Source organism: Bos mutus, chromosome 28, assembly GCF_027580195.1.
Source record: "Bos mutus isolate GX-2022 chromosome 28, NWIPB_WYAK_1.1, whole genome shotgun sequence".
NCBI classification, from domain to species: Eukaryota; Metazoa; Chordata; class Mammalia; order Artiodactyla; family Bovidae; genus Bos; species Bos mutus.
Window position 1 is genome coordinate 22,291,124 of NC_091644.1, and position 26,090 is coordinate 22,317,213.

At 37.3% G+C, this 26,090-nt stretch overlaps 2 protein-coding genes and 1 non-coding gene across 6 annotated transcripts in view; 2 read left to right on the forward strand and 1 right to left on the reverse strand.

Moving 5' to 3' along the window:
- The window catches only part of CTNNA3 (catenin alpha 3), a 1,958,943-nt gene that overhangs the window by 799,799 nt on the left and 1,133,054 nt on the right, over window positions 1-26,090 (forward strand). The window lies entirely within an intron of this gene.
- The window catches only part of LRRTM3 (leucine rich repeat transmembrane neuronal 3), a 209,825-nt gene that overhangs the window by 144,159 nt on the left and 39,576 nt on the right, over window positions 1-26,090 (reverse strand). The gene's annotated exons all lie outside the window — the stretch shown is intronic.
- Window positions 17,740-17,812, forward strand: TRNAW-CCA (transfer RNA tryptophan (anticodon CCA)). Its single transcript has one exon. It is a non-coding gene; the product is annotated as a tRNA-Trp (tRNA).

Sequence of the window (26,090 nt, forward strand, 5' to 3'; positions counted from 1 at the left end):
TTGTACTATACCTTGTTCTCATTTATAATTATATGTTTAAGAATAGTGATATCACTTTTTCCTTTTTAATTCATGAATGCCATAGTTTTTAGATGAAGAATGCAACTATCACCTTGATCCTAACTAGACTAAAAATACTGACTATATTTTTATTAATATATAATTGACATACAGCATTATATTAGTTTTAGGTATAATTTGTTTTAAAATTAGATCTTTTATGACATTATTCTTATTATTCCAGGAACTGACTTTGATGACAATTAACTAACATGTATGTTGGGTGAGGTTTGTCCAAAAAAATCTAAATAATCACCCCCAATATATGTGCGTGTGTATATGCAACTTCGCACGCAACTTCACTCACACACGCAACAGAACTAAGGAATATTAAAAGAACACATTACTTTGAGGTACTTGAAACTCTCTATAAAGGGGACAAGCTATTACTTTATAAGAGCTTTTTTTTGAATTACTAACTCCTTTCCACCTGCACTTCGTTCATAAAGAGATTATGTCTATTCCGTCAAGCGCAGATCTGTAGATTCATTGTAACACAGTGTTACTTCTTAGAGAAGGTAGCAGTATTCCCTTAATGAGATGAAACAGTCATAATAAAATCATGAGTACTGACCTTAAGAATTATCTAGGGACACTCTATTTTAGAATTCATATTTTCTTATATGTCTATGATGAAACAACCTGCTTAAGTTTATGAATCTTGATAGTAGAGGACCTAGAATAGAATTCAAACCTCTTTTTCTTTGGACACTGTTTTTTTTTTTTTTTAAAAAAAAAAAAATGTGATCCTGGTTTTCTAGTTCTGGTACCCTGCAACCTTGCCTTAGTAAGGCTCGAACAGTCTTACCTGGGTACCACCATTGTTCCTAGTGCTTTAGACAGCAGCCATGAAGAGATACCCCATGCCCAAGGTAAGAGAAACCCAAGTAAGACGGTAGGTGTTGCAAGAGGGCATCAGAGGGCAAACACACTGAAACCGTACTCACAGAAAACTAGTCAATATAATCACACTAAGACCACAGCCTTGTCTAACTCAGTGAAACTAAGCCATGCCCATGGGGCGACCCAAGACGGGCGGGTCATGGTGGAGATATTTGACAGAATGTGTCCACTAGAGAAGGGAATGGCAAACCACTTCAGTATTCTTGCCTTGAGAAACCCATGAACAGTATGAAAAGGCAAAATGATAGGATACTGAAAGAGAAACTCCCCAGGTCAGTAGGTGCCCAATATGCTACTGGAGATCAGTGGAGAAATAACTCCAGAAAGAATGAAGGGATGGAGCCAAAGCAAAAAACAATACCCAGCTGTGGATGTAACTGGTGATAGAAGCAAGGTCCAATGCTATAAAGAGCAATATTGCATAGGAACCTCGAATGTCAGGTCCATGAATCAAAGAAAATTGGAAGTGGTCAAACAAGAGATGGCAAGAGTGAATGTCAATATTCTAGAAATCAGCAAACTGAAATGGACTGGAATGGGTGAATTTAACTCAGATGACCATTATATCTACTACTGTGGGCAGGAATCCCTCAGAAGAAATTGAGTGGCCATCATGGTCAACAAAAGAGTCCGAAATGCAGTACTTAGATGCAGTCTCAAAAATGACAGAATGATCTCTGTTCGTTTCCAAGACAAACCATTCAATATCACAGTAATCCAAGTCTATGCCCCAACCAGTAATGCTGAAGAAGCTGAAGTTGAACGGTTCTATGAAGACCTACAAGACCTTTTAGAACTAACACCCAAAAAAGATGTCCTTTTCATTATAGGGGACTGGAATGCAAAAGTAGGAAGTCAAGAAACACCTGGAATAACAGGCAAATTTGGCATTGGAATATGGAATGAAGCAGGGCAAAGACTAATAAAGTTTTGCCAAGAAAATGCACTGGTCATAACAAACACCCTCTTCCAACAACACAAGAGAAGACTCTATACATGGACATCACCAGATGGTCAACACCGAACTCTGATTATATTCTTTGCAGCCAAAGATGGAGAAGCTCTATACAGTCAGCAAAAACAAGACCAGGAGCCAACTGTGGCTCAGACCATGAACTCCTTATTGCCAAATTCAGACTTAAATTTAAGAAAGTAGGGAAAACCATTAGACCATTCAGGTATGACCTAAATCAAATCCCTTATGATTATACAATGAAAGTGAGAAATAGATTTAAGGGCCTAGATCTGATAGATAGAGTGCCTGATGAACTATGGAATGAGGTTTGTGACATTGTACAGGAGACAGGGATCAAGACCATTCCCATGGAAAAGAAATGCAAAAAAGCAAAATGGCTGTCTGAGGAGGCCTTACAAATAGCTGTGAAAAGAAGAGAAGTGAAAAGCAAAGGAGAAAAGGAAAGATATAAACATCTGAATGCAGAGTTCCAAAGAATAGCAAGAAGAGAAAGAAAGCCTTCTTCCACGATCAGTGCAAAGAAATAGAGGAAAACAACAGAATGGGAAAGACTAGGGATCTCTTCAAGAAAATCACAGATACCAAGGGAACATTTCATGCAAAGATGAGCTCGATAAAGGACAGAAATGATATGGACCTAACAGAAGCAGAAGATATTAAGAAGAGATAGCAAGAATACACAGAACTGTACAAAAAAGATCTTCACCACCCAGATAATCATGATGGTGTGATCACTCACCTACAGCCAGACATCCTGGAATGTGAAGTCAAGTGGGCTTTAGAAAGCATCACTACGAACAGAGCTAGTGGAGGTGATGGAATTCCAGTTGAGCTATTCCAAATCCTGAAAGATGATGCTGTGAAAGTGCAGCACTCAATATGCCAGCAAATTTGGAAAACTCAGCAGTAGCCACAGGACTGGAAAAGGTCAGTGTTCATTCCAATCCCAAAGAAAGGCAATGCCAAAGAATGCTCAAACTACCGCACAATTGCACTCATCTCACACGCTAGTAAAGTAATGCTCAAAATTCTCCAAGCTAGGCTTCAGCAATATGTGAACCGTGAACTTCCTGATGTTCAAGCTGGTTTTAGAAAAGGCAGAGGAACCAGAGATCAAATTGCCAACATCCACTGGATCATAGAAAAAGCAAGAGAGTTCCAGAAAAACATCTATTTCTGCTTTATTGACTCTGCCAAAGCCTTTCACTGTGTGGATCACAATAAACTGTGGAAAATTCTGAAAGAGATGGGAATACCAGACCACCTGACCTGCCTCTTGAGAAACCTATATGCAGGTCAGGAAGCAACAGTTAGAACTGGACATGGAACAACAGACTGATTCCAAATAGGAAAAGGAGTACGTCAAGGCTGTATATTGTCACCCTGTTTATTTAACTTATATGCAGAGTACATCATGTGAAATGCTGGACTGGAAGAAACACAAACTGGAATCAAGATTGCCGGGAGAAATATCAATAACCTCAGATATGCAGATGACACCACCCTTATGGCAGAAAGTGAAGAGGAACTAAAAAGCCTCTTGATGAAAGTGAAAGTGGAGAGTGAAAAAGTTGGCTTAAAGCTCAACATTCAGAAAATGAAGATCATGGAATCCGGTCCCACCACTTCATGGGAAATAGATGGGGAAACAGTGGAAACAGTGTCAGACTTTATTTTTCTGGGCTCCAAAATCACTGCAGATGGTGACTGCAGCCATGAAATTAAAAGACACTTACTCCTTGGAAGGAAAGTTATGACCAACCTAGATAGCATATTCAAAAGCAGAGACATTACTTTGCCAACAAAGTTTCGTCTAGTCAAGGCTATGGTTTTTCCTGTGGTCATGTATGGATGTGAGAGTTGGACTGTGAAGAAGGCTGAGTGCCGGAAGAATTGATGCTTTTGAACTGTGGTGTTGGAGAAGACTCTTGAGAGTCCCTTGGACTGCAAGGAGATCCAACCAATCCATTCTGAAGGAGATCAGCCCTGGGTGTTCTTTGGAAGGACTGATGCTAAAGCTGAAACTCCAGTACTTTGGCCACCTCATGCGAAGAGTTGACTCATTGGAAAAGACTCTGAGGGTGGGAGGGATTGAGGGCAGGAGGAGAAGGGGACGACAGAGGATGAGATGGCTGGATGGCATCACTGACTCGATGGACGTGAGTCTGAATGAACTCCGGGAGTTAGTGATGGACAGGAAGGCCTGGTGTGCTACGATTCATGGGGTCGCAAAGAGTCGGACATGACTGAGCGACTGATCTGATCTGATGGATGGAGGTGCTTCTCTTTCATCTCCCTCTTTATCAGTGCACATCTCTGGTTATTTGAAACATCAGGTATTCTCTCTTTCCACTGAATGTACCATTTGGAATTTCAACCCATTTTCTTTTGTCTGTTTATACAAAGGCACTAAGACCTCTGAGGATGTTTTAGTTTTGGCATGTATGTGTGTACTAGACCATATGTCAGCCAAGAGATCCCAGAATGCACAGGGACAGTGGGAGGTGGGGAGTGTGGGGGGAGTCAATATTCTCACTACACACCTTTGTAAATTCAAATCACATTTCTCTAGTATTATAGGTTCTATTTCCTAACAGCATCTTGGGAGGACTAATAAGTATTTTCACATAGGTATTTCCCAGAGCTCATGGGAAAAGTTAAAGGAAGTATGTTCTCATAAATAAAGCTGAGTTAATTAAAAGCCAGTGCAGCAGCCAATACACAGAATATTTTAAGGAAAAAAATGGCATACACTTTCAAATGCCAAATGTTATCAGAAAAGACAGTATTTTATTTAGGAAAAATATATAAAAGGATATCATAAAAACCTATATTTAGTGTCACTGAGTAAACAATATTATGTGTCTGATGTGAAGACTCACACAGAAAGATTCTCTCCTTCTAGGTGTAATCATGGTGTTTTCTAAAGTGTCCACAAAAAGCAAGGAGTTTTTACTGAAATTTGTAAATAGGTTAATTGAAACAAAGTTTTGTTTTTTATTAAGAAGGTATATTGTTTTGGAATGACTATTTCTGAAATTAGTATGTGACTAAGTAGCTTATTTTATATTAACATACTAATATGTATGGCCCACAGTTTATTTTCTCCTGTTGCATTTTTTCCTAAAACTCTTATCCAGAGAAAAACTTCTTTTGCTGTGGATAAAAGGTAAACTATCCCTGATACGCTCCACTTGAACTGCTGCTCTTGGCCCTAGATCTGGGGTTGACTGGCAGAATGGACCCCTCAGCAACTTTCTCATTTTCGGGGTTTTCCAAAAGAAATGGCTGATTAAAAACTCCCGTTTAGATGTTACTATGGTTGGGAAGAACAGTCCCATAACTACTTAATGACAAATGCATTTCCTTCTGGTAGGGTTCTCATTCCTTCCCTTGTTTGCTCCATCTGGAGAGGCCTGGGCACCCATACAAAAGTCAACAGTACCTTAACACAGACATATTAGGTGGGGCTGCCCCTGCCCCAGATACCAGAGAGAGAGATTATTGGCATAATACACCAGGGTACTATGCCAGCTCCAGATTCTTTGATGCTGAGATGAGGGACATGGGAGGGAAGGCTAGGATGGAATGACCAAAGCCTCCATCTGTCTTTCTACCGAATGTGCTAAGCTGTAGACACTGCAGTGTTTTCAAAAATAATAAAAAAAATATTTTGCTCTTAAGTTTTTAAGTCCTGCTGACTTTGTGAAATCAATATAGCAGATTGTAATTGATTTATGAAGTGAAAAACCCCTGCCTGACCAGTAAGCTCGGCAGTCGCTGCTCTCAACACCGTGCCCTTCTGCTCATTAGTACACTTAGCGTGAGCCAAGGACGCCGTCAAAACTGGAAGGCTCAAGCCCGCTGCAGACAGACTGTTTAAGATGTAGCTTGCATTGTCTCCCTGGGGTCTTATGCTTTCTTCCTGTCTCTCTTCCTACCGAGGTCAGCTGAAGGACTTCAGCTTCTTTCTCACAGTCCCTAATGTCCTTAGAATACCTTACTGGAAAGGCAAGCCTCCATTTATATCAGTCTTTTGACATTTTAATTTATTTGCTACTTTCCCTTTTCTCTCACCCTTTCCTGTCTCTCTTAGCTTATCTTACTTAGCTTGTCTTTTGCCATCTGATCTTGTCAGCTCATTGATCTTTTATTTTTATATTTTTAAACTTGCAAGGTGAACAAAATTTCTTTTTGCTATTTCGCTTTTTGCTTTTGCCTAACTTCAGCACTTACTCTTTCATTCCTAAGACATTTTATACTTTTTCCTGCCAGCCCCTATATAATTATGTTCGCCTGCCACCCTTAAAAATTGAAGTAACTGCTGTAAGTTAGGTATCATCGTAGGTGCTTTACATCAAATTATCTTTTCTAAAAGCATGTAACCAAGTATTATCCCTGATTACAGGTGAGGAAACAGATCCAGAGAGGTCAAGTAACTAGTTTGAATCACTCAATTAGTGAAGGGCAGTGACGATACTTGAAAGTAATTCCTTTTTACTCTAAATCCTATTTCTTTTTTTTTTTTTTTCCCCAGTATAAAATAATGCTTCCATTTGCCTCTGTTTTACTTTAAAATGCTTAACTAGCAAAATCTAGCTCTTGGCTGCCCTTAACAGAACTCATTCTCTTTAATGCCGCTCTTTCAAATAACCCTGCTGTGCAAGCTGCCAGAATGCCAATGTATTTATCACAAGATTTGGTTTACCCTGATATATTGGTCGGCTTACCCTTTCCACTGAGTTTTCATGTATCTGGTAGTATGGAGCCCCTCGTATTATCATTAAAGGTAGAGGGGAGCATTCTCATGTTGTCAAAAGTCACCAAGAACAATCCCATAACCTAGAAAAATGAATAGATAGTCAAGCCAAATTGGCAACCTTTGGGAACTTTGTGCAGATTACATCTTCTCTTTGTTCTTTGATGCTACTTTGGGAGCAAGTAAGTGGTAAAATTATAGAGCACTGCAGCAGCAGGAAAGAGATGCAATGTCCTGACTTGTTAAGTGGTTGAAGGTACCTGGGGTTTCCCTGTACAGGTACTGTGTATTGCAGTTAAGGGTCGTGCCACATCCATAATGCATTAGTTTATAGGAAGTTAATAGGTTCCATCCATCTGGAGTCTTGCATAATTTTGCAGTAGCATCGGGCATTATTGTCATTCAGGATGTGCAATATTCTACCAAAAAAGAACCACAGATCCCATATTAAAACAGCTGCAGATTTAGATTTAGCTACAGTAGGGAGAAAATATTGTGCTATGGAGGTTGGCCAGAAGAGCAATGGAGATATGCTGTAAATGAGGGGGAGGAGAAAGAAATTGAGGTCAAGCTGCCAAGAAAGACAGAAATGGAAGCAGGGGAGGGTAATTCATATGGTCAGTGGCAATTCAAAAGAACTTAAAATCCAAGACAAGAATGGAGAATACAGGGTGAGTGATGGCTGAGTGAGCTGATGAAATTTTAAAGCAGGAGGTGGTCTAACCAGAACAGTGCTTACAAATATAAATGAAGGGATAAGGAAAATAGCTATAAATGTGATAATTCATCCTTAGGACTTACTGTAGGCAGGCTATTGATTTAGGAATAAACTGCTAGAAAAGCTATGGATGCTTGATGTGATCAATATCTAAGAAAAGAGTTCTGGTCTACAAGGAATCAGAGCAAATCCAGACCGTTACAGGATTTGAGACTATCTTGGGAACCCTTGGACTAGACAGCTGTCTTCTAATAATGGACCCTCACAAGATTAACTAGTTGTGTCTTGGGATAAAATATTGGAGGGATCAGTTGGTTCAATTTTGGAAAACTGAGGTAGCAAAATCTATTTCAATAGAATTGTGGCCTTCTGAGATTCTCATTAACTTCAGGGCCATCTGACTTTTCTATTCACTGGACTCATTTAGTCACAGGTGGGTAGGAAGGTCTCAAGGGTTTTAGTTTCCATTCGATTCTGATTTCAGCTTGGGAAATGGAAAAGACCAGTGACAGCTATCGCAATACTGGACTTCTCTTTCCTCTGTGGAGCCAGAAGTGGCTGCCCTATGCAGTTCGCACTAACAGAGCAAGCAGACAGAAAGCGTTTCCCTTATCCTTGTGTTTGGCTCCCTAAAACCATTGTTTTCTCTGCTTTATGGTACACCCGGCTTAGGAGACTAGACAAGGAACATAGTGGGCTCTAATTCAGCAATTGACTTCGTTGGTGGAGTGAAGGAAATGCTGGTTACTGACCATCAGTGGACAGTCATCCTCTTGACATGTATCCCTAACTTCTGTCTGCTCCCCTGCTTTAGAAATGAAATATTAACTGATTTGCTTGATGATCAGGAAATATATGTGGTACCTTACAAGTTACTAGACCTCTCCAAACTTTAAAAGAGAAATGTCTCTAATGCTAAGAGATAATTTTGTTTTCCTTTTCTTTTGAACATGAAAACATAAAAAACCTGACGGTTAACCACCTGCTGTTCCATCACTGCGTCAAGAAAGCAAAGAGGCAAACCAAAACAAAACCAAAGTTGGTGTTGTTTTAAGTCTGAAAATACAGGAAATTACAGGACCATTTCAAAGAGACCATTTCAAAGGGCTTTCTCTCCACAAAAGAGAATTTTGTAAAATTTGAAAAACTTTGAAAATTCTGGAGTTCTGTGATGATGAAATACAGTGGAGCAAATATTTATTGGGCACTCTGTATGCGTTTTACCTACATCATCTTATTCATCCCCCCCCCAAAGTCTATGCCATATATGCTGTTTACTTCTCATTTTACTGATGTAGCCGCTGAGGCAAAGAATAGTTAACTAACTCTTCCAGGTATCAGGGTCAGAATACAGTAGAGCCATTACCTAAACCAGCAAATTTCCATATAAGTCCGGACTCTGGACATAGACTTTTCCGCTTCTGTGACTCAGAATCTTCCTGTTGGAAACTCTTACATTATTTATTTATTAAAATACGTGAATGGGGCAAAATTCTGTAGGTGTGTTCTAATACTGTGAATAAACTAAAATCCAACAGAGTACCATTCTAGTCAATGAATATGTAATTCTCTCACTTAGAATGACTGATTTCTCAAAGTCATATTTAAAAAATAGTATGTGAAGAGAGGATATGTTATGAAGGGGCTCATGACTTTATCGGCAAGATTCAATAAAGATTTCCTTCATATGACTGGCTTTGTATACTTCACATATTTCATAATAATTCAGGGTAGGAAATAATTTAGAACCACATGTGTTTTCATGGTACTTTTTTATTCAATTAAAAATCCTTGATGAAATATGTGACATGTTTAGTAAATATATTCACTGAAACTTTCTGAATTACAAAAATTTTATTTGCTATTTGGGGTTTCTTTCAGCCCCACTCCTCTCTTGTTTTTAAGATTATGGTAGATCACTTAACATGAAATCTATCCTCTTAACACATTTTCAGGAGCCCAGGACAGTATTGTTAATTACGGGCACAATGTTGTATAGCAAATCTCTAGAATTTATTCAATCTTTTATAACTGAAACTTTGTACCCATTGGAAGCAGCTCCCCATTGTCTTAATTCTCTAGCATCATATTTTCAGAAATGACATTAAAAGCATGTGCCTATACTTTATGTCACTCATGATGGTACATAACAGTTTGGATTTCTAGATATAGTTTTTCTTTTTGGTTTTTCTATACTTAGGAATAAAAGTTTGACTATGTGTTATTTTTCCTAAAAAGGTTGGTTCCATATATATTAAGCAAGAATTCTGAAATTTATGAACTATTTCGTGTCATTTCCAAATTAAAATGTGAGTGATCTAGACATATATGAGGCAAGTATTTTAAAGTTTTGATATTTAAAGTGAAGTCGCTCAGTCGTGTCCGACTCTTTGCAACCCCATGGACTGTAGCCTACCAGGCTCTGAGGAGCCTCTCAGTCCATGGAATTTTCCAGGCAAAAGTAATGGAGAGGCAAGTATGACTTATTTTAAATCAGTGACAGCTTAAAGCATAGGATTTATGATAGTACCTACCTATCCATCTCAGAAAGAGAATCTTGTTTCTTTTCTCCTTTGTTATATAAAAGTATTTCCTCTCTGTCATAAACAAAACAGTAACTCCTTATCTAACAATGGTAGGTAGCTGATTTAAGTGTTCTTTCTTTCGTTTTTACCTTAAAACAAACAAGGCCCTGTTCATTTTAAAAAAATTTAGAACACATTTGGAAGTCCTTTAGATAGGGATGCTGCTGCTGCTGCTGCTGCTGCTGCTAAGTCACTTCAGTCGTGTCCGACTCTGTGTGACCCCATAGACGGCAGCCCACCAGGCTTCCCCATCCCTGGGATTCTCCAGGCAAGAACACTAGAGTGGGTTGCCATTTCCTTCTCCAATGCATGAAAGTGAAAAGTGAATGTGAAGTTGCTCAGTCGTATCCAACTCTTAGCGACCCCATGGACAGCAACCCATCAGGCTCCTCCATCCATGGGATTCTCCAGGCAAGAGTACTGGAGTGGGGTGCCATTGCCTTCTCCAAGATAGGGATGCTAATGTTCTTCTTATTCTCTATTCTACACATGGCAATAAACAGCAGGATATTATTCCTTATGAGAGCTCTGAACCTGGGCCACTTCTATAGTTTCTAAAATTTTGTCGCTAAGCTCAGGCTCTGGGTTTATCACAAGGTCATATATATCACATACATTTTAGATCTTTTAAACAAATTTTGCCTTCTCAATCCCTTAATATAGTCTCCTACTAATTTATATTAGTCATTTGTTTTAGACAGTGGAACTACCAACCATTAGCTAATGCTCATGGAAATATTTAGACAGAAATTATATTGAAATTCATATGAAATACCCAATAAATTTTCCATACTAGAAATTTCAATTTTGATATATTTCAGTAACCAAACGATAAACCCATGTTTAGTTATTTAGAAAATAACTACTGTTAGAAAAAATATATATATACATATATATAGGCATGCTTTCTACTAAGAGGCCAATGATTCCTTATACATCTTGCCAATAAACCTTCTTCAACATAAAATTCAGACTTTTTTGGATGAAGTGAATGATGAGAACAAAGACACTCAGTCCTGAGAATGAAATTGTTTTGAGTAAACAGTGAGTGGATAAGTCTGATAGGAAACTAACGAGAAGTAAGTTTAGTCTGGATTGAAGAGGGCTGAAAATGCAAAACTTCTAATTTCACCATTTTTCTTTATGAAAGTCATTGTAGATTTTTAAATAAGGGATGACATCATTATAGCAATGTTATATGAAGAACTCTTTCAACATTTTATAGGGCATACTGTTAATGAGGTTATTGCAGTAATCTGTGTAGAAGGTGATGAGGGCAGGAATAAAAGTTGTGATGAGGAAAATGGAAAGTAGTCCTGTGGATTCCAGAGCTTGAAGGATGTTTGACACATGCTGTTCTCTGAGATGTTCTTCTCTCCGTTCTCTGCCTTACTAATTCCTTAAGTTCAGGTGTCAACTGAAATGTTTTTGTTTTCAGGGAAGCCTCCCTTGATCCCATAAACCAAGGGCCCATTACATTTATATGCCTTCCAACACCATGTTCTTTATGTTGCCATGTTAGATATACTTATAATTTTTATTTAGCTATTTGTAAATATTTTTTAAGGTCTTCCCTATCAGGCTTTAACTCTTACAATGGCAAGTGTCATGTTTGTTTTATTCACTATAACATCACTAGTACCTAACAGATAAGTACTCAACAAATTTTTGTGGACTAACTAGTTTTACTGACTTGTTCAGTACACAGGAAAATGGAAAGGGTAAGTGGGTAGGAAAGAGTCAAGTTTAACTCATGTTGAAGTTATTGGCCCTTCATTTACACTTTAGAATAAGTGAACTTATATATTTTGCTATGAGCAGTTTTGATTAAAGAAGTGAAATATTGTGTATTAACTTAGAGCAACAGAAAGGGATGGCTACTAAATGGAGAAAACAGCAGAGAACAGGGAGACAGGATTTACAAGAAGCCTGTGGCCTTGACTGATTAGATGGAGAACCAGACAATTTTGTGGATGCTCTGGCACAAAGCCACTGTTAATCCTTAAAGGTTATACACAAACTGTTAAGCCAAACACTTTGTACTTGATAGTCATAGATTTAGAATGTTAGATAGTCCAAAGAGAAATCAAAGACAGATCAGTTCCAAATTCTTGACTTCTCTTCACAGTATCCAGCCAAAGTATCAGGCTTTGAAAGAAAGTCTCCAGAAAGGGAAACCTTTCTGGTTTCTCTTTTACTTGCACCAATAGGTGCTGACTCAGAAGCCAACCTGATCAGTAAATCACAGCTAAGTCTAGTACATATTTCTTCAAAACTCTTTGTCATCTGCTTTAATACTTTGCAGAGGAAGCCCGTGTGTATATGTTCACACTCCCTGATACCACTTAATACTATTAATTATCTGTAAGTGCCTTTATTAGAAAAGGTGCTATGGTCAGAACTGTGTATTTTGTAAGTGCTCCTTCTTAGTGATCAGTAATTGGGTGAGTTGTCAGTTGTAGAATCACATTCTGATTTGCTTAGATTGAAGCAGTCTTTTCTAAATGATGGGATGCTGATTTTAAATGTGACTGAAGCATGATCCTTTTGGTCAGATAGAAAATGGCACATCTTAATGGAGTCTAAAATACCAGATTACTCATCTCTTCATCAAGAACCTTTGATTCAAAGTCTAATGTTTCAGAATTGCTTCTGCAGATTTTAGGCCTATTCTTGATTCAGAGCTTGTATTGACCTGGGCTGGAATCAGTTTTTGTTCCTAGAAAAAACAGGTATTACAAAGAACTCTTAAAATTCGATATGAAGAAAAATAATCCAGTAAAATATGGACAAAAGTCTTGAACAAATATATCAGAAAAAATATACAAGTAGTTGATAAGCACATAAACAGATGCTCATTGTTACTAAATATCAGGTAAATTCATATTAAAACCATATGGAGATACATTTTATACCCACTAGAATAACTAAATTGAAACAAAACTAAAAATCTGACATATTAAATGTTATAGATGATGTGAACCAATGAAACTCTTATGCTTTACTGAGGGAATGTAAAATAGTACAATTGCATTGGAAAACAGTTTGGGAGATTCTTTAAAAAGAAAAGTATAGGTATTTCCCTGAGAGTTCAGTGGATAAGACTCTACTCCCAATGCAGGGGTCATGGGTTATATCTTTGGCCTGGGAACTAAGATCCCACATGCCTCACAATGCAGCCTATATATATATTTATTTTATATATATAATAAATAAATGGAAAAGTATAAATCTACTCTATAAGCCAGCAATTACAATACTAAATATTTATCCAAAAGAAATAAAAATGTATGTTTCAGGAAAACTTACACACTTGTACTGCTAGCTGTTCCAGCTTAATTTATAGTAGTCAAAAACTGGAAACAATCTAAATGTCCACCAACAGATGAATGCACAAATAAGCGTGCTGTGTATGAATATACAAATGAATGCTGCTAGCAATAAAAAATACATTGCTAATAAGTATGTCTTTATATTACTTTATTCATCTAAAGTAGTAACTTAAACCAGCTTAGGTCACCACATGCTCTGAATCAGGACTGGGCCTAAAATTGTATAGAGCAGAAGAAACCAAATACAGAATACATTGGATAATTCCATTTATATCAAGTTCAAAAGTAGGCAAAATTAATGTATAGTGATAGAAACAAATCTGTGGTTGTCTGGTACAGAGGTGAGGACATGGACTCCAGAAGGACACAGGATAACTTCCTTGGTGGTGAAATCTTTCTATGTGTGGTAATTACAGCTGTGTATGCAATTGTCACGGAGAAGGCAATGGCAACCCACTCCAGTACTCTTGCCTGGAAAATCCCATGGACGGAGGAGGCTAGTAGGCTGCCGTCTATGGGGTTGCACAGAGTCAGACACGACTGAAGCGACTTAGCAGCAGCAGCAGCAGCAGCAGCATGCAATTGTCAAACCTATCAAACCAAACATTTTAAGTCTGTAATTTGTTGTATGAAAATTATACCTCAATAAAAATGGATAAATAAAGGAGTAGTAGGTAATTAATTTAAGAGCCTAACAAAATTGTTTTGAAGCGTATTTAATTTCCATAAGAGCATTTTGGCACTTTGAAAAACATATATGCTGCTAATGAGAATGCCATTAAAGCAGATTTTTTTTAAAAAAGTAAAAAAATACTTGGTTACCAAAAGTTTGGTTATTATGAGATTTACATTTCCAAGCACACTTTATTTTTCATTTCAATTCAGGTTGTTATTGTCACTTATTAATCCATATTAATGAGAGCTCATTGTAATGTCAGTGTTAGTGTCATATCAAAAAATGTGGAAAGGTCTGGTAGGTGGACTTTTCTGCTAATTGCCATTTTTTTCATCAAGATCCAAGCATTAGAGTCTTTGTTTTTCATCTCAACTGAAAATTAAAATGTCTGACATTTGTTTATAAAGTTATTAAAATTCTTTTCAAAGAACAGGCTATGAATTATTTTAAACAATTAAAAAGAACTGTTCTTGATTCTCAAATATAATAGCATATTTTTTTTTTCTTGACATACATGAAAATTGCTTGTGGTTGATGATTTTTAATACTGACATCTCTAAAAGTTTATTTTTCTCTACTGCTTTTTGTCCTACATTTCTATATATGTGAAATGTATTTAAAGGTTCAATTTTATAGAAACTTTAAATAGTATCTCTGTAAAGCTTCTAATATTATGGATTTATTTATGTTAATGTCTTATCAGGAAATATAATTTATAAGATAAATTTTTATCACCTGAAGGAAGTAATGTAACAATTTGGATGGGCCTGTTAAGGCCAAAGTTAACTATTCTCCAAGTGCAAATATACCAAAAATATCATTATATTGAAAAGAGGAGGAAAATAATTAATATTTTGGAATTAATAAAAGTTATTTAAAGATAGTATGTATATTACGGGAAATTTGAATGAATCATGTGATATGGTTAAGAAAAGAGTTAAATTCTGAAGCCAAATAACTAAGAAGGGAGAAAATGAGCATCCTGTGGGAGAAATAAAGCTTTGTTTATCGAAGTGGAACCTGAAAACCACAATAAATTGGTGATATATTGTCAAATTCAAAAGTAGGTGTGCGATGGCAACATTTAAAAAAGCTTAAGTGGAGTGTGGGGTTCAAGACATTATAAAGGCTATTAAAGACCATAGCTTCAAGGAAAAAAGATGAGAATTTTCAAAAGTCATGGGGGGTTAAATAGAGAAATATTACTGCATTTAATTTTCCAGTTCCTGAAACAAATATGGTATAAACAGAATGAAATATACTGAAATACACTGTATTGTTTTAAAACAAAAGTATACACTCTGATCTTGTGTGTATATATATATATTTATATATACTTTCACATGGACTCTGGTGGCTCAGACCGCAAAGCGTCTGCCTACAGTGTGGGAGACACTGGTTTGATCCCTGGGTCAGGAAGATCCTCTGGAGAAGGAAATGCCAACCCACTCCAGTACTCTTGCCTGGAAAATCCCGTGGATGGAGGAGTGTGGTAGGCTACAGTTCATGGGGTCGCAAAGAGTCGGACATGACTGAGTGACTTCACTTTCACTTTCATACTTTCATTTTATATATATATGTGTGTGTGTGTGTGTGTGTGTGTTGTGTATATATCTATATCTATATAAGACTTTGGCCAAGAATAAGATCTAGTGCAGAAAAAAAGGCTGGTGTGAATTTATAAGAATAGTAGAAATGACAAGGTTTTTTGTTGAAAACCAGTTATATCAGTGTTATATTTTTGTTAGCAATTCACAATTGGCAGGGCTTTCCTGCATACTCAGTGAAGAGTGAGTGGCTTATACTGCTCTTACTAACACAGTAAGGATGATGGCAGTTGCCATTTATTGATTACTTATTATTTATAAGCCTTCTGCTGGGTGCTTTACATAAAACAGTCCCAGCATATGAATGAATTATACACCTCATTGTATTATATGAACTTGGAGCTAGATACATGGCACAAAGCCACACAGATGTTAAAGATAAAATAGGGATTTAAGCACAGTCTTATGCTTATTCTAAAATTTGTGATTATTCTACTTCACTCTGTTCCCTGTTTACTGTGTCTCCTGTAATTAAAGACCAATTTGATAAATCTTCATTTTTTTCCCCTTAATCACAGAAAGGAGGAAAAGGCTAGAAAGAGACCAAATAATGCACATACCCAGAAATGCAAATAAGTTTGCATGAAGGGAAGAAGAAATATGGCAAGCTTGGCATAATTAATAAATAAGATTTTTCTGTTTAATTTGGTTGAGGGCATCTCCATAGTTGAACACTGAAGTTGGCTGAGATCTTATTTCTATAATCTAAAGGAAAAAATGAAGGAATATCAAGAAGAAAGAGCAAGCTTACAGAGAATGAAGATATATATTCTGAGTTTCCTTTTAGGTTTAATTCAAATATTATTTGGGCAATCATCTGTTAACTTTTGAACTAGTTCTGCCTGAAGTCTAGGAAAAGACAGACTTTGGCTTTTGAGAAAGAACAGTCTTGATGATTTCTGAAAATACTGTCATTATCTAGACACAGATTTTCTGGTTATATTTAGTGATATTTCAGGTCATAATCATCTCAAAATTTCTTTAGCTCTCACTTTGAAATATATTTTCTTAGCATTATTAGTATGTTATATGAAAGTAGGTGCTATAAATTGCCCTAATAGAAGACTTTTATTTTTGTTTTTCAAAGATATATGTCTTTTGTTGGTTATGAGGAAGACCAGTTGGCTTCTGGCCACCAGTTACCTCACTGAACTTAAAAATGATATTACCATGGATATCTTAGAAGAAAATAATAGCTGTTAAATACTTGCTATTTATAGAGAAGAAGCTGATTCATATGTGCAGAAAATATATGGATGTTTTTCTAAGAAACGGTGTTATAAAACCAAAGTGTAAATTCAAAAAATACAACAGAAGAAGTGTAAAGAAATACCAGTGGCCATACTGACAGACCATAAACTTTTGTAGTTGCTTGAATCTAACTACATCTGATCCTGTAATCAGTTCAGTTCAGTCGCTCAGTCGTGTCCGACTCTTTGTGACCCCATGAATCGCAGCACACCAGAAATCCCTGTCCATCACCAAATCCCAGAGTTCACCCAAACTCATGTCCATCAAGTCAGTGATGCCATCCAGCCATCTCATCCTCTGTCGTTCCCTTCTCCTCCTGCCCTCAATCCCTCCCAGCATCAGAGTCTTTTCCAGTGAGTCAACTCTTCGCATGAGGTGTCAAAAGTATTGGAGTTTCAACTTTAGCATCAGTCCTTCCAAAGAACACCAGGATTGATCTTTAGAATTAACTAGTTCGATCTCCTTGCAGTCCAAGGGATTCTCAAGAGTCTTCTCCAACACCACAGTTCAAAAGCATCAATTCTTCAGTGCTCAGCTTTCTTCATAGTCCAACTCTCACATCCATACATGATCACTGGAAAAACCATAGCCTTGACTAGATGGACTTTTGTTGGCAAAGTAATGTCTCTGCTTTTCAATATGCTATCTAGGTTGGTCATAACTTTCCTTGCAAGGAGTAAGCATCTTTTAATTTCATGGCTGCAATCACCATCTGCAATGATTTTGGAGCCCCAAAAAATAAAGTCTGACACTGTTTCCACTGTTTCCCCATCTATTTCCCATGAAGTGATGGGACCAGATGCCATGATCTTCATTTTCTGAATGTTGAGATTTAAGCCAACTTTTTCACTCTCCAACTTTTTCACCAGGCTTCCCTGGTGGCTCAGAGGTTAAAGCATCTGCCTCCAATGCAGAAGACCCAGGTTCGATCCCTGAGTCAGGAAGATCCCCTGGAAAAGGAAATGGCAACCCACTCCAGTATTCTTGCCTGGAGAATCCCTAGGACAGAGAAGCCTGGTAGGCTACAGTCCACAGGGTTGCAAAGAGTCGGACATGACTGAGCGACTTCACTTTCACTTCACTTTTCACTCTCCTCTTTCACTTTCATCAAGAGGCTTTTAAGTTCTCTTCACTTTCTGCCATAAGGGTGGTGTCATCTGCATAGCTGAGGTTATTGATATTTCTCCTGGCAATCTTGATTCTAACTTGTGCTTCTTCCAGCCCAGAGTTTCTCATGATGTACTCTGCATATAAGTTAAATAAGCAGGGTGACAATATACAGCCTTAATGTATTCCTTTTCCTATTTGGAACCAGTCTGTTGTTCCATGTTCAGTTGTAACTGTTGATTCCTGACTTGCATATAGATTTCTCAAGAGGCAGGTCAGGTGGTCTGGTATTCCCATCTCTTGAAGAATTTTCCACAGTTTATTGTGATCCACATAGTCAAAGGCTTTGGCATAGTCAATAAAACAGAAACAGATGTTTTTCTGGAACTCTCTTGCTTTTTCAACGATCCAGCAGATGTTGGCAATTTTGATCTTTGGTTCCTCTGCCTTTTGTAAAATCAGCTTGAACATCTGGAAGTTTATGGTTCACATATTGTTGAAGCCTAGCTTGGAGAATTTTGAGCATTACTTTACAAGCGTGTGAGATGAGTGCAATTGTGCAGTAGTTTGAGCATTTTTTGGCATTGCCTTTCTTTGGGATTGGAATGAACACTGACCTTTTCCAGTCCTGTGGCCACTGCTGAGTTTTCCAAATTTGCTGGCATTTTGAGTGCAGCACTTTCACAGCATCATCTTCCAGGATTTGAAATAGCTCAACTGGAATTCCATCACCTCCACTAGCTTTGTTTGTAGTGATGCTTTCTAAGGCCCACTTGACTTCACATTCCAGCATGGTTGGCTCTAGGTGAGTGATCACACCATTGTGATTATCTGGGTCATGAAGATCTTTTTTGTACAGTTCTTCTATGTATTCTTGGCACCTCTTAAAATCTTCTGCTTCTGTTAGGTCCATACCATTTCTGTCCTTTATCAAGCCCATCTTTGCAGATGTTCCCTTGGTATCTCTAATTTTCTTGAAGAGATATCTAGCCTTTTCCATTCTGTTGTTTTCCTCTATTTCTTTGCATTGATCACTGAGGAAGGCTTTCTTATCTCTCCTTGCTATTCTTTGGAACTCTGCATTCAGATGCTTATATCTTTCCTTTTCTCCTTTGCTTTTCCCTTCTCTTCTTTTCACAGCTATTTGTAAGGCCTCCCCAAACAGCCATTTAGTTCAGAGCTTTTAAACTTCATGTAACTCAGAGTACCTATCTTTTTTGTGTGTTTAAAGATGTGACTGTCCATGAGAGGCCTTGAGGTTCACTATTGTTTACAGTGATTTTGAATTTGTTGCCATATCTACAATTTGATATATATATATAGAATTAGCTTTGTCTTTCAAACATTTATAGTCTCAAATTATTTTGTAATAATTGTGTTGTGTGGGACGACCCAGAGGGATGGTATGGGGAGGGAGAAAGAGGAGGGTTCAGGATGGGGAACACGTGTATACCTGTGGCAGATTCATGTTGATGTATGGCAAAACCAATACAATGTTGTAAAGTTAAAAAAATTAAAAAAAGTATCAAAAAAAATACAATGTGAAATAATTGTGTTGTGGAAGAGCACAATTATTACAATTATCTTTAAGGTAGATCACTATTGTTTCACTCATATTTATGTGGTAACCTTGAGATTCAGAGCTTTTTATATAGTTTCAGAAAGATAGTTCTGGTAGAAGCATTTAGGCAGCATGATGTTATCATGCTAAGGAATTATTGAAGATATCCTTATGAGAGTTGCAAGAGGTAGCTTCACTCCTGTAATGTGAGATAGACATGCCAAAAGAAATACAAATAGCAAATAAACATAGAAAAATATGTTAAACCTAATCAGCATTAAAATTTGCATTATATCAATTTTGATCTCTGTGTGTGTGTGTATACTCATTTGTGTTCAACTCTTTGGTGACCCCATGGACTGTAGTCTACCAGGCTTCTCTGCCCATGGATTTTCCGGGCAAGAATACTGAAGTGGGTTGCTGTTTCCTACTCACATATGAAACTGTAAATGCGATCTTAAAATGTCTACATTCCAGTGTGGTGAAATAATTACTTTCACAGCTACTAGATGGAAGTAGGTATAATACAAATTATCAGAAAAACAATGTGGTACTATGGATCAAAAATGCTAAATCTAAGTCTATGAATTTTGACATATAGAAATGTATTATAAGGAAACAATCAAAGATAGAACAAAAGTTTAATGGACAAGGCCATTTAAAATCCCCCTCCAGTATTTTTATGTTATGTATTATTCAAACGTACATCAATAGCACAATAATTCAATTATTACACTTTAATATCCTGGAACAATATGAAGACATTAAAATTTATATTTTTGAAGGATTTTAGTGACTTGAAAATTGCTAATAATGCAAAATGTGTGCTCAGTTGCTCAGTCATTTCCGACTCTTTGAGGCCTCTTGGACTATAGCCCACCAGTCTCCTCCATCCATGGGATTTCCCAGGCAAGAATACTGGAGTGAGTTGCCATTTCCTTCTCCAATAGTGTAATAATAAGTTATAAAAAGAAGACATAAAAGTGATATCTGTATGGTTCCAAATATATATGTATAAATGATACCTATGCATAGATACAAAAATATTTGCTGGTGGTTTTATCTTTCTGTTGCTTTTATGTTTACATTACATTTCTTATTAATTCTTAGCTTCCCTGGTAGCTAAGCAGAGAAGGCAATGGCACCCCACTCTAGTACTCTTGCCTGGAAAATCCCATGGATGGAAGAGCCTGGAAGGCTGCAGTCCATGGGGTCACTGAGGGTCAGACACAACTGAGTGACTTCACTTTCACTTTTCACTTTCATGCATTGGAGAAGGAAATGGCAACCCACTCCAGTGTTCTTATCTGGAGAATCCTAGGGATGGGGGAGCCTGGTGGGCTGCCGTCTATGGGGTCACACAGAGTTGGACACAACTGAAGTGACTTAGCAGCTGGTAGCTAAGACAGTAAATAATCTGCCTGCAATCCGTTCTGCCTGAACTGAACAACCCAGCTTCAGTTCCTGGGTCAGAAAGATTCCCTGGAGAAGGAAATGGCAACCCACTCCAGTATTCTTGCATGGAGAATTCCATGGACAGAGGAGCCTTGTGGGCTACAGTCCATGGGGTCACAAAGAGTCAGACATGACTGAGTGACTAATACATTAATTCTTGATATTTTAAAGGCATTTTGCAATGAGCAATTTTGCTTTTGCTTTCAGAAAATAGAGCAATAGATGCTATATTAAAAGAAACAGCTCAGAAAAAACTGGAAATAGAACTGCCTTATGATCCAGCAATCCCACTGCTGGGCATACACACTGAGGAAACCAGAAGGGAAAGAGACACGTGTACCCCAATGTTCATTGCAGCACTGTTTATAATAGCCAGGACATGGAAGCAACCTAGACGCCCATCAGCAGATGAATGGATAAGAAAGCTGTGGTACATATACACAATGGAGTATTACTCAGCCATTAAAAAGAATACATTTGAATCAGTTCTAATAAGATGGATGAAACTGGAACCTATTATACAGAGTGAAGTAAGCCAGAAAGAAAAACACCAATACAGTATACTAACGCATATATATGGAATTTAGAAAGACGGTAACAATAACCCTGTGTACGAGACTGCAAAAGAGACACCGATGTATAGATCAGTCTTATGGACTCTGTGGGAGAGGGAGAGGGTGGGGAGATTTGGGAGAATAGCATTGAAACATGTATAATATCATGTATGAAACAGTCGCCAGTCCAGGTTCGATGCGGTACTGGATGCTTGGGGCTGGTGCACTGGGACGACCCAGAGGGAGGGTAGGGAGGGAGGAGGGAGGAGGGTTCAGGTTGGGAACGCGGGTATACCTGTGGCGGATTCATTTCGATATTTGGCAAAACTAATACAAAATATAAAGTTTAAAAATAAAATAAAAATAAAAAAATAAAATAGAAATATATGTATTTAGACTCCACCTATTAAAAGTGTACATGTTGGATTCAATATGATGCTATATATTCAAGTTCATAGTCATTCATTCATTCTTCTTCATATGAATATGCATTAAGGAGCTTCTTTGTGTTAGGTGCTGTTCATGGTACTGACCATATGATCCTTTTGTTTCATAGAATTTCCTGGATCCAGTCTCTTTTTTCCATTTATTTTAAGATTTATTAACTTTATTCATATCCAGTTTCTTCCCCCCAAATATGGTATTCTATAAGTGGATTTTCTCCAGCTTAAATTTATGGTCTTTTAAAAAAAGTTTATTTCCTTTAATGTCAAAGAAACATAAATATGTTTGTATGTATATATATTTTTAGATACATCATATCTATCATATTTATTCAGATATACTTTCTTAAACAGCCTTAGTCTTTACTTGCTGTAATCTACAATCTGTCTGTCTCTTGGTTTTGTTTTGTCAACATGTAGAAATTAAAAAAACTACAGCAGAATCCATTGCCAGTGACACACTAATCTTGTTTGATGTCAATGGGAGATAGTGCTATGATCTTGAATAATTCCAATAAGTCCTGTGGGTTTTTGGCAATTTGTTTCTAGGAACAGATTGAATTTTTCAGCCTCGGTAGTCATGGGGCAAAGAATTGCCTGTAAGTGGGAACTTGATGGTCAGGGTGTTTCCTCAGTTATAACTATAACTTATGTTTTTATATAAAGAAGGGGAAAACAATTCCATAACTATTTAAAAAATCTATTTGAGAATATAGAGAATTCTTAAAATTTGAAATACATTAAATCATGGATTTTATTATTATTCAAGGAGTACAACAGCTTCCAGCTTTCTAATAATCTATTAACTGTTATTGTTGAGTTGAACTTTTTAAGGGGGTATATTCCATGTTAATCAGGATTTCATATGTCCAGACATATTATATTTAATATTTCTTAAGTAGTACTCTTTGAAAGCATTGCATAAAATTAATGATAACTCAGATTTACTAAAGAGATTATTTTTTATCCCTGGCACATTCATCTTACCTTATGGTTGATCTCAAAATATTCTAAAGACTTCCTTCTTAGATTTTCCATTTATTATCTTAATGATGTTTAAAAAATTAGTTCTCATTCTGTCTGGGAATGTGATTTTTTTTTTCTTTTCTTTTTTTAGGGAATGTGATTTTTAATGAATTGTCCTCACAATTCTGCCTCACATATGGTTGTATTTTCTGTGTGTAAGGATCAAAGGTGTGCGGAGGTGGGGATGCAAATAGTGGTTGAAATCCTGCAGTGCTGAGGAAAAGGTGCCATTGTTAATTCATCTAGCCAGATGCAGCAATTTGTTTGTTTGTTTATTATTGTTGTTGTTCAGTTGCTAAGTCGTGTCTGACTCTTATATGACTCCACAGACTGCAGCCTGCCAGGCTTCTCTGTCCATGGGATTTCCCAGGCAAGAATATTGGAGTGGGTTGCCAATTCCTTCTCCAGGGTATCTTCCCAACCCAGGGACTAAAAACCCATCTTCTCCCTTGGCAGGCAGATTCTTCACCACAGAGCCACCAGGGAAGCCCTTGTAAATTATTTAATGTAATTTATTCAAATGTTACCTATATGTATCTGGCCTTATATAATGGGCAATATTTTAATTGTTAAAAAATTGAGTATCATGGTTCTTGATAAGGCTAAAGTATGTGTATATGTACATGTTCACATACTTAAAGTCTTGCACTTCTAGACAAAGAATCTAATTTTTTTCATCCCCTTGTTACTATTCTCCGTTGTTCATTACCAGAAAGTGAAGTTGCTCAGTCGTGTCCGACTTTTTGCGATCCCATGGACTGTAGTCTACCAGGCTTCTCTGTCCATGGGATTTTCCAAGCAAGAGTACTGGAGTGGGGTGCCATTTCCTACTCCAGGGGATCTTCCTGACCCAGGGATCGAACCCAGGTCTCCTGAATTGCAGGCAGACGCTTTACCCTCTGAGCACCAGGGAAGCCCTCATTACCAGAACTATCAATAATTCTAATGAAGTGTTAATAATTGCCTGATCCTAATAAATTTTACCAGGTTTTATGTTAGATGCCCAATGTTTCTTCTTCCTCTTGGAACTTGTATTTTAACAATTGCAACAATATATATAAATGTAAGCTAGACTGCCTCATTCAAAATACAAAAATATTTCTGTTCTCCTTATCGCATTTCTTTGAGTTTGAAATAGAGGATGAATGAAGGAAAGCATAAGAAAAAACCACTAAATATGTCTTAGGAGTACTACTAGTTTTGTGTGGGGTAATGCAGAGATATGGCAACGTGAGTGCCCACTGATTTATGACATTGGCTTTTTCTCCTAGCAAGTTGTAAGTACATGGTTCCCCAGTCAATGATCATGTTGAACTTACTGTGGTTTCATTCTTTTCTTAGCAATTAGGGAAAGGACATTTTGTTGTTATTGTTGTTAATTTTAAGTCCTGCTTCCCCACCCTTCCCCACTGAAGATTATAAGTTCCATTAGATTTATCACACTAAAACTGATCCACACCTGGGTCTGTTAAAAAGCCTCTTTGAATCTGGTAGCTTACTTTTAGCTATTCCTTTATATAAGCTGAAAGGTAATTTCCTGAAATTTTCTCTACAAAACCATTTTGTGCTTGGTTGAGTTAACGCAGTTGCATGGTAATTCCTTAAAAATCATAAAAAATCATATGACAGTTGGTTCTCTTAAAAAATAATGAAATCCAAATAAATTTATTTTATAATGCATCATACAAAGAATCTTTAAGGATTAATTATATGATGGTGAAAATTTATATATCAAAAGTGGGAATAAGATTATCTTTACTTAAAAAATTAATTTAATTGGCCAAAATATGATTTAAAGGAATTTTATCTACTAAATTTTGACTGGAAATAGGGGATTTTTATATAGTTTCTGGTAATAATTAACTTGTTTTCCTTTACTAATGCCAATGAATAAAATGACTAACGTGTATTGAAGTTTTTCTATATACCAGAAGCTTCTCTATTTTTCACAATAGTACTGTGAAATAAGAGCTATTATTGTCCCAGTTTTATAAATGAAGAAACAAACAAGCAGTCATCTTGAGTAATTTATCAAAGTACAAGAGATAAAGGAATCAATCTTGAGTCCTGACCACAATGCTATACAATGCTTTTACTGCACTCAACTATGCTAAGCTGATGCCACACCCAGACTTATTCAATGCCTGCAAAGCAACCCACTGGTTTTGGAAACAGCCCAGGAGGGTACATTTCTTCCAAAATTATTTTATAACTGTAAGAAGGCACACTTCATGAAATTAATATATGCACTTAACATAGAAAATGATATGGAAGCTGAAAAGCACTGTTTTATATCCCCATATTATGTATTTTTAGAAATGTATGCATTGACAGAGCAAGGAAGTAAGGGAAGATGGAAGAGAGGAAATAATTTTGCTTTGGAAGGACAGCCAGTCAATTCAATTCAGTCGCTTAGTCATGTCCGACTCTTTGCGACCCCATGAATTGCTGCACGCCAGGCCTCCCTGTCCATCACCAACTCCTGGAGTTCACTCAAACTCACGTCCATTGAGTTGGTGATGCCATCCAGCCATCTCATCCTCTGTCATCCCCTTCTCCTCCTGCCCCCAGTCCTTCCCAGCATTAGAGTCTTTTCCAATGAGTCAACTCTTCTCATGAGGTGGCCAAAGTACTGGAGTTTCAGCTTTAGCATCATTCCTTCCAAAGAAATCCCAGGGCTGATCTCCTTCAGAATGGACTGGTTGGATGTCCAAGGGACTCTCAAGAATCTTCTCCAACACCACAGTTCAAAAGCATCAATTCTTCGGCACTCAGCTTTCTTCACAGTCCAACTCTCACATCCATACATGACTACTGGAAAACCATAGCCTTGTAATCCTTCTCAATACATGGAAGTTGCTTAGAGATTTGGGGAGCTGTTTTGCTCTCCTGGGAATATTTAGTTTGGTTTCATTATGTGGGAAAAAGCTTTAAAATGAAACCCAAAGAAAACTAGTGTATAAATCTAGGAGACTGCCTACCTCCACCCACAACTCCTAGCTGCCTCTCTGGCACGGAACAAAGAACAGAGCCTGGCCCACGACTGGCACTCACCAACCACTAGCCAGCAGAACAGA